Genomic DNA, 12,718 nt, shown 5'->3' with positions numbered 1-12,718 from the left:
GTCTGATAGCTGGGTTTGGACCTTGCAATATCAGCACAGTAGCGCAATGCGCTAACCATTCGACCAAGAACTACCCAGTGACCCAGGGAAGCGTGGAAGCGGTTAGATAGAAACATACATAGCTACACAGGTACAAACAAGTATACAAAAATATATAGATATTTAGCCTCCGGAAAGTGCGTTAAGTATCCTATGAATGCTAATGGATTAAAACGAACGCAAGGGAACTCGGCTACCCGTACTACGTTCATTGAAAAACAATGGAAGCTGTGAACCATTTCTTCCCAAGTAGGGAATTCATTCACTACTGCACCTTGAAATATCTCCAATAGTTCAAAATGTCATGATAAGAAAGAAGAAAATGTCTAATGATAGTTCCATAGAACACAGCTACGAAACCTACCTCAACAAAGTAAGAAAGAGCAAAAAGTCAGACCTGTCGCGTACGACGCTTATATAAGCAACGTTCAAACTGCACAATGTAAGATCACTGCACACTGTGCACAGGAAGCCATTCGTGGAGTGCTCTTTTAAAGAGGGCAACGAGGCGAGGCTAAAAGCATTCTGATCACATTCCTTCTGCGTTACGGTTCACATGCCTCGTATCATTTCCTCGACTAGGCTTTTGTCAGGTGTAATACGCGTGAGTAAAAAAATGTGATTTGGTGCCAAGTCAAATGCGAAGAGATCCGTATGGAAGGCCCGCGCCATCACGCTCCGCTTACCCCTTCTTCCTAAACGTAGGGAACAAAATTTGAATCGAAGGCTAAAAGACACATACGTTACCAGCCTTGAGTGCAATGTCGAAGGTTCTTCGTGTGCCGTATTGTTAGAGATCTCCAATGGCAAAAAAAAAAAAATCTCCGTCGCAAGAGCTTTTCATTGAATTCGAGTCTCTGCCTCCGAGCTTTCGAAGGATATGAAGTGGAGTACATACATTCTAGGTGAAGTAATTCTTTTGTATTTGATCAAATATTTTTTTCCTGGAAAACCGACTACGTCTTCCTGTATGTACGCGTGACTGGCGGATCGGAGAAGAAGCTGTCTATGAAAATTTAATGTTGGAGGTAGCTCCGAGATCACAAAACTGGCAGAGGTTTCATTTCAATAAAATCTTTATCCCCCTCCCCAATGAAACGTCTGAAACTTATGACAAATATCTTCGAGATTCTGTGTGGGCAAAGGTTCGATACCGATGGCCAAGGATTCTACTGCGGAGGCGTGCGACTTCCTTTGATTGGAAGCTGAGCGTTTTGAAAGTTTATCAGCTCTTAAGCAATGTGTATAAAACTTGTGGGCAGTTCAAATGCTTTATCAGATGCTTAAGTTGCTTAGCCAATAATAATTTCTGAGTTTCAACATTCCTGCACAGTTGGCGCCTAAGACAAGTTCCATGCATCGCTCCGTGAGTTTGCTTATCAATGCGTCAGCGGCGTGTTCTCACGATGTCACGACCATCACATAGCGTGAATCCCTGTATCGAGCTACGACCTTTAGTAAAGCCATGTATCTGTGACCATTCGTTTGGGAGCGCTTGAGTAGCGGCGCGCGGGCGTGTATCTATTTCGTATTTTGGATGTTTCGTGCACTTTTCTTCTTTCTCGCAAAAAACAACGAGGCAAAGCTGAACACGAAACAAATGCTTGATTCGGATGTTATTTTAAGTGACCTACAAATTTGTAATTGATATGTTTGTGATTCAAGCAATAATTAGAAAGTTCATGAATTAAAAGGAATTAACTGATACTTCATGTTGAGAAATATCACCCCGAGGTTAATTACTTTCTGCGAGGCCCCATTTCGCGTTCCATTATTCTCCCAACTAGCCCGCTGGAAACTCATCGTCCCTACCCCCACCCCCTTAACGCGAAATAAAGCAAAACTTCACGCGAAGCACATTGATTGGCCAAATTGAACCACATGGGCATATTCTCTTATTCCCACATATTGACATCATGGTTCCTCATCAACACAGTAACATTTTTTGTTGCTTATTTGTTTGTTTTTCTCGTTTCTTTTATGAAAGTGCATTTGTGAAGTGTTGATGAGATGTTTCTACACGTTTGTTAAGTTCAACAGAGGAGGTGTACTGGACTAGATTAAAGCAAGTTAAGAATAATGCTTCAGACGAGATGTACCAATCGGCGCCAACGTTGGGCAGGCAGTTCGGTCCGCTGAGACCCTCAGCGGTGTACATAGCGTGCCTGTGTGCGCGTTCGCGCATGCTTGAGTGCTAGTCCAATTGTGAATTCGCGCTTGGTATCACGCCACGCGAGGCTCGACGCGTCAATTCTCCGGCAATGACTGCGCGCGTGCAGCGGAAGAGTTGGCGCGTAATATTGTATATATACGGGCCTGCAACGGCGCACAGTCTCGCGCGCAGTGCGTCCGCTCTCCTCCCGCTCGGTCTCGCCATACTTTCAGGCACGCAATTCCATCAAGTTGTTCGCTCAGGCGTTCGATCGTTCGATACACGGCCAGTCATCTTCTCAAAGCGGGAGGTCGGGAGAAGGGACGAAGAGAGCCGTAAAGAGCTTGCATGAAGCCTGCGTGTGGGTAAAGGGGAAGTCGCTTCTCTGACAGAAATGATTCAATTCTTTCCGGCCGTCTTCCGGTCTTTGCGTCCTCTTCATCGCATTGACTATTCTTTCCGCCTTCCAGTGGAGTTCAATGGAGCCACTGCGTCAGATGCACACACTTCATCGACGAAGAGAGGTAGAAAGAGAGAAAAGTTGCTTTGTTTAGGCCAAGAGAAAATGCGGCCTATCAGCATAAGAGCGCGCCATGCGTAGGTCCGTAAGGGCTATACATGTGGTACAACTAGAGAGACTAAACTGCACAGTCTGGTTTAGCTGGAGTTTTACAGGAACAACTGAACCAGCCACGCAGTTCAGAAAGAGCCTCGCAGTAATGTCAGAGCAAACATCTACAGCTCTAAGGGATAGAACTGATAAATAATTGATAATTGATTGGTAATATTATCGCGAGAGGAAAGGTGAGAGAAGTCCACCGGCAGCGAGCTCGCCTTCAGTGAAACGACCAGAACAACCATCGTCGTTCACATAGTCTTCTGCCCCTAGCCAGTTCGAAAATGGGCACCCAATCTGATGATGATGATTCTAAAATGAACATGTAAAATACACGTAGTAATGGGTGCCCCATCTGATGTTGATGATTATACAGTGAACATGTAAAACACATGTGACAGTTTCCCATTATCTGGGCTGTTGCAGTAATACATTGCAATATACTTATCGCAAGCCTAGCACGCGACTCCATAAGCATGGCGAATGAGGAGGCGATTAGAGAGTGGAATTGGGAATGGATAAAGGCTTTGCGTGAACACAAAGGTTCGTTAAGAACTTAAGCGAAATACTGGCACTAATACTTCTGGATGCTCCACGTTATTTAGAAAATCTAGATTAGGGGACTTATGCTCTTGAATGTTCCAGAGCCGGTCATTGGGGTAAGTGGTCGTGCACTCTTAATCCGGTTACACATAGGTTCCATTTAAAAGTAACGTTCCACATATTTTTACTGGAACGAACCTCATATTTGTGTGGATCCGGCTGTTCTCGCGATTAATATGGGTATCAGGAATTGCAACCTCTAAATTCTTTCTTTACTTTTTCTTCATCTAAGGGGAACATACAAACGTTATGTGGATCAACGAATTGTTCCACTTACTCTGTTGCCCTTACTATTTTCCCGTTCCACTTACACCTTTTGAGCGAGATACTTCTTTTTTCTGCTGTTCCACTTGAAAACATATGCATTGCAGTGAAGCAAGTGGCGAAGAAGCTAAGTGACGACTTACGTTTTATTCGCATCCCCGTCTTTTACTCAAGCAATCGCAGCGGGCAGTCACCATGAATAAAAGGAAAGCATAAATATTTCGAACTTAAAGACCAAATCGTCTTGCTAAGCGTACTTTTTGCTTCATTAAAACGCCGACGTGAAGTTACGCTGGAGTACAAAGCTCACGACAGTTACTTGCTTAGTATGTCGATTAGCACTGTTTCGAAAAGCGGAAGGGGTATTGGGCTTATGGTTTCATCTGGAAACGCAAACCCAACAGGGCAGAGCGAGACACAAGTGGCGCAGAGTGAAACAAATTTATCCGCACAAGCTATAAGTATACGAGGGAAAGTATGAATATAAGGGGAAGGTAGCCGAGAGAAATAAAGTCAACTAAGTTCAAGTGCCGTCTAGAAATGAAATTTCACAATTTAACAGTGATGTAGACTGTGAACTCACCATCTATATCCCTAGTTTCCCCGTCATGATTACGATGCACAACTTAAGTGTGCGGAAATTTTGAAGCGCAGCCACATTTTGCACAATGAGCAGACATATACAACCCAGGCGCAGACTTCAGCGCGCTGTGGTGTTCTCGAAGGCGCACATTCAGGCAGCTCCCATCGTACCCAATGTATACCTTGTCACAGGACAAAGAAAGGCAGTAGACAAGATTACATGTACAATTCGTCTTGCAATGGATATGAATTGCACCACAACCTTTTTTTTTTCAAAGCGCGAGTCCTTGTTTCTAATTTTTAAATCAATTTTCGTATCGTATTTGGTGCCTGCTATTGCATGAAGTGGAGAGGGTAACTCTCGACCACGCCAAAAATAGCGCAGCAAGCAGAGAGCAATATAGTCTCTGAAAATTTTAATTTGTTCACAATGATTGCAATTATTGTTAGTGGTGTGACACGTACAGGCAATATTCGAGGACGATGCGATTGTAATAATTCGCCATGAAAGAACTGTCGAAGTTATCCCGCGATGGTGAGACAATGACGATCTGCTCAATAATTTTGAAGTACAAAAATGCTACATTATGGTGTCAAAGTTATAACTATATAGCGACCAAGCGTGGCCGCACAACTTATTCCACGTGGCAAACTGGGAAACAAAAAACTCACCTACCCTTTTCAAAAGATCCGTCGTATAATAATACATTCGCTTATTTGTGCTTTGAGGCCGCGCATGAGCAACCATTTTATGGTTTGATTTCATCTGTGCTATGTTTCGTGGCCAACTGCCCTTTAGCCTCCAAAGTGTAAAGGAATGGCACAGGGGCCGCAATTTGGATGATCCTTGCAAACGTCTACGTTTTTTTACAACACCACAGGTCTATTTGTGAAAGCGTCGTTTCCTTTTTCTACTTTTTCACATTTATTTTGTTCTAGCGCTTAAACCACGAGAAACTTGCCGAGCCCGTTCACACTAAAATCGAACTATAAAAAGAAACATCGCCAGGTTCGAGCAAGAAGGAGCGAGCGACTCTAAGTGGTTAGTTCGTCAGGAAAGAACGCTTCAACACACGAGGCACACATTATTTGAAATTGTGTGGAATTGAACCGTTCAAGCTAGCGAACACCCATACAAGCTAGCGCCAGCGTTCCGGGTAGACTGACACTGAAAACATAGATAAATAAATAAACAGAATTCAATGCTCTCAGAAAAACGCGAGCGAATGACATATGTCCCTATGCCACCATGTCGACGCTTCTAAGTGGGCGAATATGAGTAACTTGGCATAGCATTGCTACGCAGCCCGGTAGCTTTTTTTCCCCTTTTCTTTTTTAACAATCGGAGACACATTAGTTTTACGCCGTATGCCACAAATCGTGGCTGAAAAGAAACGCATACGAAATCGCCTTGCGCCGCGTCCATGTTTACTGAGCAAAGAATTTATCGTAAGCGAAGTGTGGGATCTGAGCACGCGAGAGGGGGAAAAATGGTTTGTGCGTTGGCGGTAAATATGAAATGAATGAGACATTTGCAGCAATTTTTCGTCTGATCGCCAGCCTTCGTGGTTCTCGAGAACGAGAATGATGGCTCGGCGGCTACGCTGGTATACGACGGCATCGTTTGTTTATACCTGCAACTCTGGGTAAAAAAAAATCAAGTCCCAAGCTAGTGAGCAATGAACGTCGTAGAATTTCAATCTTTCAAGACACAAAGTTTACGGATTGCTCAAGCAAAAATAGTATTTGTCGCTAGAGCTTTCAGCGCCACTTATGTTTTCTATCGTGAGTAGCACGCTAAATAAAAGAGAACTCTTCACACACCGCATTCGAAAGGACAAACTGTCCAAAAGTCATATGACGTGGCAGTGTCTCTGATAACTATAGTATATTCGGGGTATGACAAGTTGAAATCATCCGCATCGACCGATGTTGAATTTATCACTGTCGAACGCAGCGCCAAACTTGGGAAGCGACGAAATTGGACGCTGTCGCGCCAGCGGAGCCGCGCCAACTGCGAAGAGGCCAAGTTTTTGTTCGTTCGCATGCTGCATTGTTACTGTTTTGAAAAGTGCGGATTTTTTCTTCGGTTTGAGAAATTTCGATGTCACAGCAGACCTGGCTTTAGCATCCGTCACGGACTTCACAAAGAGGCAAGCGCTTTTACTTATTACTGTCATTGTATATGTCAATTTTGCTGCAAACCTACGGCGCTCACGTTTTCGCGCCATTGTCAAGCACACGAAATCTGCTCGCGTAACAAGTAACAAGTGAAGTTCTTACGAAACGTTACCGCACCGCCGCAGCTTCTATTGAGCTGTTAGCTGGAATGACAGCGTATGACACATACGCTGCGTTTTCTCGCTCAATCGCTCAAGCACGGCACTCCGTCGTGCGTGGCTTATATTCTGACTGCTGTTGTAGAAGTCGCGGGGCGCTTTTTTTTCTTTTTTTTGTGTTGCTGGGTGTACGTCGGAGAGACTTTCTCGCGTATGCTGCGCTCGTGCTGAGTCAGTCGTGATGTATTATTTCTCGCGCCTTACGGCGCTCTACCTTCAAATAATATCACTGATTTTCCCGAGGGAACAGTGGGGGACTAGTAGAGACCGGGCTTGCTCTCTTGGAGCAGTATCTTCGCGCATGCCCGGCTCTTTTGTTGTTTCCGGTGTACAATGTGTTTCGCACTTAGGGGAAAACTCGGAGCGCCTTGCATCGCGATGCGGCGAGCGCTTGAGTCAGGCGACGGCAGCACCGCGCGCAGGCGTAGGTGCTCGAGTGGCGGGGTCTTGAGCGGCGTCGTCTGCTACGGCGACGCGCGCTGGCTGCATTGTCAGGAAGCGTGCTACTGTCAGGGGCAGTGCGCCGATGTCATCGTTACTGCGTGAAATGAGCCGGTATTCTTTACTAAGCGTTGTGCGACGCCCCCTGATGCGCCTCGATGGTAAGTTCATCGCTGAAAGGTGCAGGACAGTCATAGACGACGTACTGATTCCATACATTCTTGACGGCCCATTCCTGGAACGCGACTATATATTCTAACACGATGGCCGCCGATCCACACTGCTCGTGTTGTGCAAGAACTGCTGCGAGAGCGCGCCGTTACTCTCTTGGAGTGGCCGCCCCAATCTACGGGCGCCAACATCATTTAATATGTCTGGGGCTCGTTGAAAGTATCGCTGGCGCACCATTCCCTCTATCAGTCACCCGAGGATAGGCTTCGATCCACCATCGTCAGCGACGGAGATGTGCTGCGAATGAACACTTCGCTGATCAAGTCACTCTACACTGCACTGCCTTCCAGGATGAGCGCTGTCATCGCTGCCGCTGGGGACATGACGAGGCACTAACTGAAGTTCGGAGCGTGACGTGTCCGATTCCCCGCCGGCGGGCAGGGTCTGTCTGGTGTAGTGAATGATTGTCGCGAAAAATCACTTCCAGCTCATTGTTCGTTCGCATGCTGCATTGTTACTGTTTTGAAAAGTGCGGATTTTTCGTATCTTTTCGATTTTTATTCGTATCCGTTTGGTTCATCGTGTTCGACCCTCATAGTTATCATTGGATGCAGTTTATCAGCAGCTCTAAAACTCGTCATAGTAGTTGAGATATGTAAAGATTTATTCAATGAATGCTTAGTGTGCAATATATTGTAAAAATGTCGCTTACTTTCAGACAATCAGGGACGCCATTTCAGACCCAGCAAATTTGGATGTCAGCAGAATAAAAGTCTTGCTGGAGGCAACGCTGGAAGCTCGGCGGAAAAGCCCGGAGAATGAACTTCCTGTGTACTTTCTAAACCCAGACGTGGTACGACCATCTTTAAATTCTTGACTTTCCATTTCACACAAATGTTATGACAGTTTTCGCTTTTTTTAAGAAATGGTGGTGATGTTGGATTCCAAAGTAGATACACCAGATGACACTAGAGTGGTGCATGTAGTGCACACATTAGGTGTCTTGTCCACCATGTCTTCTAGTTGATTTGGTAAAATTTGTTACAGTTGGAAAAAATAGTACTATGAACATTGCTACACGGCAGGAACATTTCTTTAATGTGCACATTTCTGTCCAAAGGTGCAAGCATTGTGGAATTGCAGTTTTTGTTTCTGAAATGTGATTCATGTTTTATATACAAAACTAGTGCTGTGTTAGCTTTCTGTGACACCATTTTTTTTAAACCTAAGAACACCACAATTGAAATGTGTAGTTCCAGAGATTCAGCCTTGTCACTGTGTCTAGCCTCCTAGGTATACTGAGTACTCTGTGTACATTATTGCAGCTTGCACTTGAGGCCGAACTGAGGTTTGAAGCTTCTTACGAAGACATGCTAGCCAAGCTTCAACATATTCGAAAGATGCTGGGTCGAACGAGCTTCATCGAGATTGACGAGTACCTTCGGCCAAAAAAAGCTGAATTTGCCCTGATCTCATTGGTAAGCATTCTTTATGCTCAACGTGCTAACGCGCCTTCGCTCACGTGCTAGTCCATACTTTAGCACATTTCTAAAAATCAGTCATTGATCTAGTCACATTTATGCTTTGGCAAAAAATACTTTGCAACTTAGATGCCATTTTGTTTAGTTTTGCTGAAGTTGTAGATACCTATTTAAGGAATTGAGTAGCTACCAGTTCTGGCAAATGCTAGAGGGCATTTTGCTGCAGTGCAGTGAACCAAAGTTTCTTTTCAAGGAGACACATGAACGAGGTGTGCCTATTCCTGGCCCTTGTATCATCGCCCAAGATGGACACAAAGTCGTCTGCAAGGGCCACACCATTGATCTGGCTGCGGGATCATCACTGGAGCATGCTCTAATCATTTGCGTAACACTTTATTTTATCTTAGATATCACGTACCCAAATGCATTTGGTCAAACTTTGGGTTTGGTCCAGACAGCATTAGCTAAGAGGGAGCCTTTTCCACGCTGCTTGATGTCACACAAACTTACGCTGTGTTTAAAACAGTTGAAACATCCTGCAAGAACTCGTTAGCTGATGAGATGCTGTATGTAAGATCTCCTTTTTTCTTTGAGCACAAACAATGCAAAGAGGTAGCAGTGACTCACACAAACCTACAAACTAAAGGACAGCTTTTGGGTTTGGTAGTTCTAAAAACGCATTGCTTAAAGTTGTGGCCAGTCATAACAGCTTTGCTTTAAGCATGTACACGCATTGTCACCACATTTAGGGCAACTGTTTATTGGTCTATTTTCTTTTTTGACTTTGGGGGACAAATGATAGGTGTGATTTTTTGCAAGTGTATGTGGCATACTCCAAGCGATACTGTTGCACTTTGTAGAAAAATGCGTGTTGCTACAGTGAGGCATAACAACACTTATGAGGCTCGCATTAAATACATTACTCTTTCTGGATTAAAAAAGAAAATAGCTGTCGTATCAGCAAATTTGCAGTAAGTGTCATTTTCCAAGCTCGTAGCTAAACATTGATATTCGCAGTTATTTGTTTTGCGTACGTTGTAATGGCAAAATTGCAGCCATCCACCAATTATGACTTTTCCACTTATTAGGAATTGCCAAACCCGCTGTTCTCAAACATTGGTCCTGAACATTCGAGCCCAAATTTCGACCAATAACACATTCGTTGGGTGAACTAGAATAACCAAGTCTTGTGTCACAGTTCCAGCATATTTTGATTATAAAGACTTAATATTGTGTCTACAAGAAATTGTGTTAAGCTGCAGCTTTTAATTAGTGTATATGTGCTACAAATATGAATGAACAAGGCAATTTGTGAATGGAGCTTATTATTAAGATGTCAGGAAAACTGACATTACTGAAATGCCATTTCTTATGAGAAATTTTTTAATCTACGAAAGGCTGTTTTTAATTTCAAACCTTTTTGATATGACATCCTGCATAAAAATTAAGCATTGTGAAATGCTACATGAGGCTAGTAGGCAGTTTTTTGTTTTTTTTAGCAAGGTCTGTACCTGCCCTTCAGTTTACAAGTTGTGAATGACTTGCAAGTTGTCTTATCTATAGTCAGAGAAATGCTTTTTGTAGGAAAAGTGTGTCCTCATATACAGGGCTTGCAACATGAGAGTAGTATTTTGTGATTGCTGAAAGTTAGTGCTTCTATCGGCTGTTTTGAATGTTTTCTTGCTGTATAACAGCTTTAGATGCAGGGGCAGCCCTTCCCTTCTAAGCATGTAAAGGTTAAAAAAGAATTTTGACCTCTTATATGAAGCATTCCTGTCAGCCTTCATTTTAGTGGCAACACATCTTGTTCTTTCCTCTTTGTAGCCTTCTGAATTACTCCTTGTTCTCTGTGGTCGATGCAGTGGAATAGCTGTTTAGTGCTTGTGCTTGCTTGGCTCTGGTGAGCGGTGTTATAGCAATTTAGGAAGCTACCTTGCTTGCTTTAGTGGTTTTGATAAAATTCATGATACAGCAGGAAATGCTAAGTAGCGGTGAATTGTAATCGGTTATAACTAATAGCTAATGCCGGAAGGTTTATGCCTGCCTGCACATTTAGTTTGAAGCAATGTCTGTACCTGTTTTTAAGACCACAAGCTGCCTTATAGTTTCGTCTTATCTGGTCGGGCAGAAAAGTACTATTTGGAGGAAGCTGTGTCCTTTTAATGCTTTATGAGTTATCTATTTCTTTAGCACTACCATGTTACTTTTTGTTGGGCGTGACTTTTATTATTATATATGCTATTATCGTTTTTAATGCACAGGAAGAACTCTGCTTTTTATTATTTAGCGTTCTTTTTAATGATTCCACATTGTACTGATGGCATGCAGTAGGCTTCATTGTTTATTGCTGTGCAGTATGGGTCTCTTGATTGTTTAGTTTGCAATGATGTTTTTGCATTGTTGCGGTTCTGAACGATTATGTAAAAGTTTTTATGTAATAAAATATCAAAAAGAGCATCTGTGTAATTATTACAGTAGTGTTTCGTACTAATGAATAAGTGTATTTCCATTTTAAAACAGCAGGACTCTGTTTTTGGCACCATTTTCCGGCAAGACTTCTAGCAGAATTCTTTACAGGGTTACTTCCTGCCATTTATTACTACATAGATGACCTGGCTAGCTGAAATAGTGTTGCAGACATTATATATATGTGGTATTGTTACAGGAAAAATAGCAGTCAATTTATACAAAACGGCACTGCAGGAATAAATATGTGGAACATGGTTTCACTTATACCATTCTTCACTGAAGAGGAACATTGTTCCACACATTAGTGTGTGGAACGTGGTTTCTCTTACATCATTGTAAACTTAAGAGCAACAATGTTCTTCATATTTAAAATTTATCCAGCTCCCGTGTTACTCATATATAAGGGGAACTTTTTTGCAAAAAAGTTGCCCTTACTAAGAGGAACCTATGTGTAACCAGATTAAGAGTGGCATGGTAGCACAAAGCAACATCAAACCTCCCAGTCAAGCGTTTTCGCAAAGAGATTAATTTGACGAGATTGATGCATATGGAGTCTCTACGCTTACTTCGTCGCGCATCGTGGAAAGCACCAACTCATCAGATGAGTTCTAGGACGATCTGTAGAGGATGCGTTACTCTTAGTGCACTGCTAAGTTTCATCACCCAGCATGGACGGAAAAAGTACACTTTTGGATGGACATTGTTTCTGTGAACGTCTACATTGAGAGCACTGCGAGAATTTAGAGACTACAGAACACGTCTCTTGCATCTGCCCACGATATACTGTGAGAAGAGAATAGGTGAGTTCTAGATTTGACGAACGCAAGCGGGTTTGGGTGCCCAAAAGTACCTTTGCGTACGCAAAGCGCCGCGCCCGGCTTGGTTTCTTTTGTACTCCTTTGGTATTCTTTTGCAAGCTCGGCAATTTGCGTCCCCTAACTTTGCGTTCGCCAAATCCAAAACTCCCAAATCACTGGAAAAACATTTGTCCAAGTTCATCAATCAACCATTGTCTGAAGTTATCCTATTGGGACTTTGGCCGGGCGCTTGTCGTCTGCGTGGTATTCTATAGGCTCGGACGAAATTCTTGCTGCAGAGTAGTCTGAATTTGAGAATTCGAAGAGTATTCGCTATTCAAATTCATTCACAACCATTTTCGTCCACGTCGTCAATGCCTTTTCTCTTTCTGATTTTACTTCTGTTTCCCTTCCCCAATGCTGAGCAGCAGGTCAGCAAGTGTGTAACTGCGCAACTCGCTCTGGTCAGTTCAGAAAAAGCGCAAGCGAGACTATTGGACAACGGAGCGTGGCGTTTATACCGTACGGACGCGCACTCTTCCGGCTCAGCACGTCGAGCATCCCACGGAAGCGCTTTCATGGACAGGATGCGGGTTCGTCGGCCCTCCGCGCCCAAGCCGGAATATGGCCGGCTGACGAGCATGTCGCGGCCCGGAATTGTGCGATGCTTCGGCAACCAGGACACTCCTCCTTCTCTCCGCGCACTGCTCTTGGAGTCGAATAAGCGTTGCGTAGTGGCCCGACACGTGTCGAGGTAATGCCAG

General features: G+C 43.7%; 1 long non-coding RNA gene across 1 annotated transcript; it reads left to right on the top strand.

Moving 5' to 3' along the window:
- Positions 1-7,042: 7,042 nt before the first annotated feature.
- On the top strand, positions 7,043-11,143 carry LOC135909797 (uncharacterized). Its single transcript, XR_010566803.2, has 4 exons — positions 7,043-7,197; positions 7,926-8,060; positions 8,533-8,685; positions 8,942-11,143. It is a non-coding gene; the product is annotated as an uncharacterized lncRNA (long non-coding RNA).
- Positions 11,144-12,718: the final 1,575 nt, after the last annotated feature.

The sequence above is a fragment of the Dermacentor albipictus genome, chromosome 4, assembly GCF_038994185.2.
Source record: "Dermacentor albipictus isolate Rhodes 1998 colony chromosome 4, USDA_Dalb.pri_finalv2, whole genome shotgun sequence".
Classification (NCBI taxonomy): domain Eukaryota; kingdom Metazoa; phylum Arthropoda; class Arachnida; order Ixodida; family Ixodidae; genus Dermacentor; species Dermacentor albipictus.
This window is presented reverse-complemented; position numbering and strand designations above follow the sequence as displayed.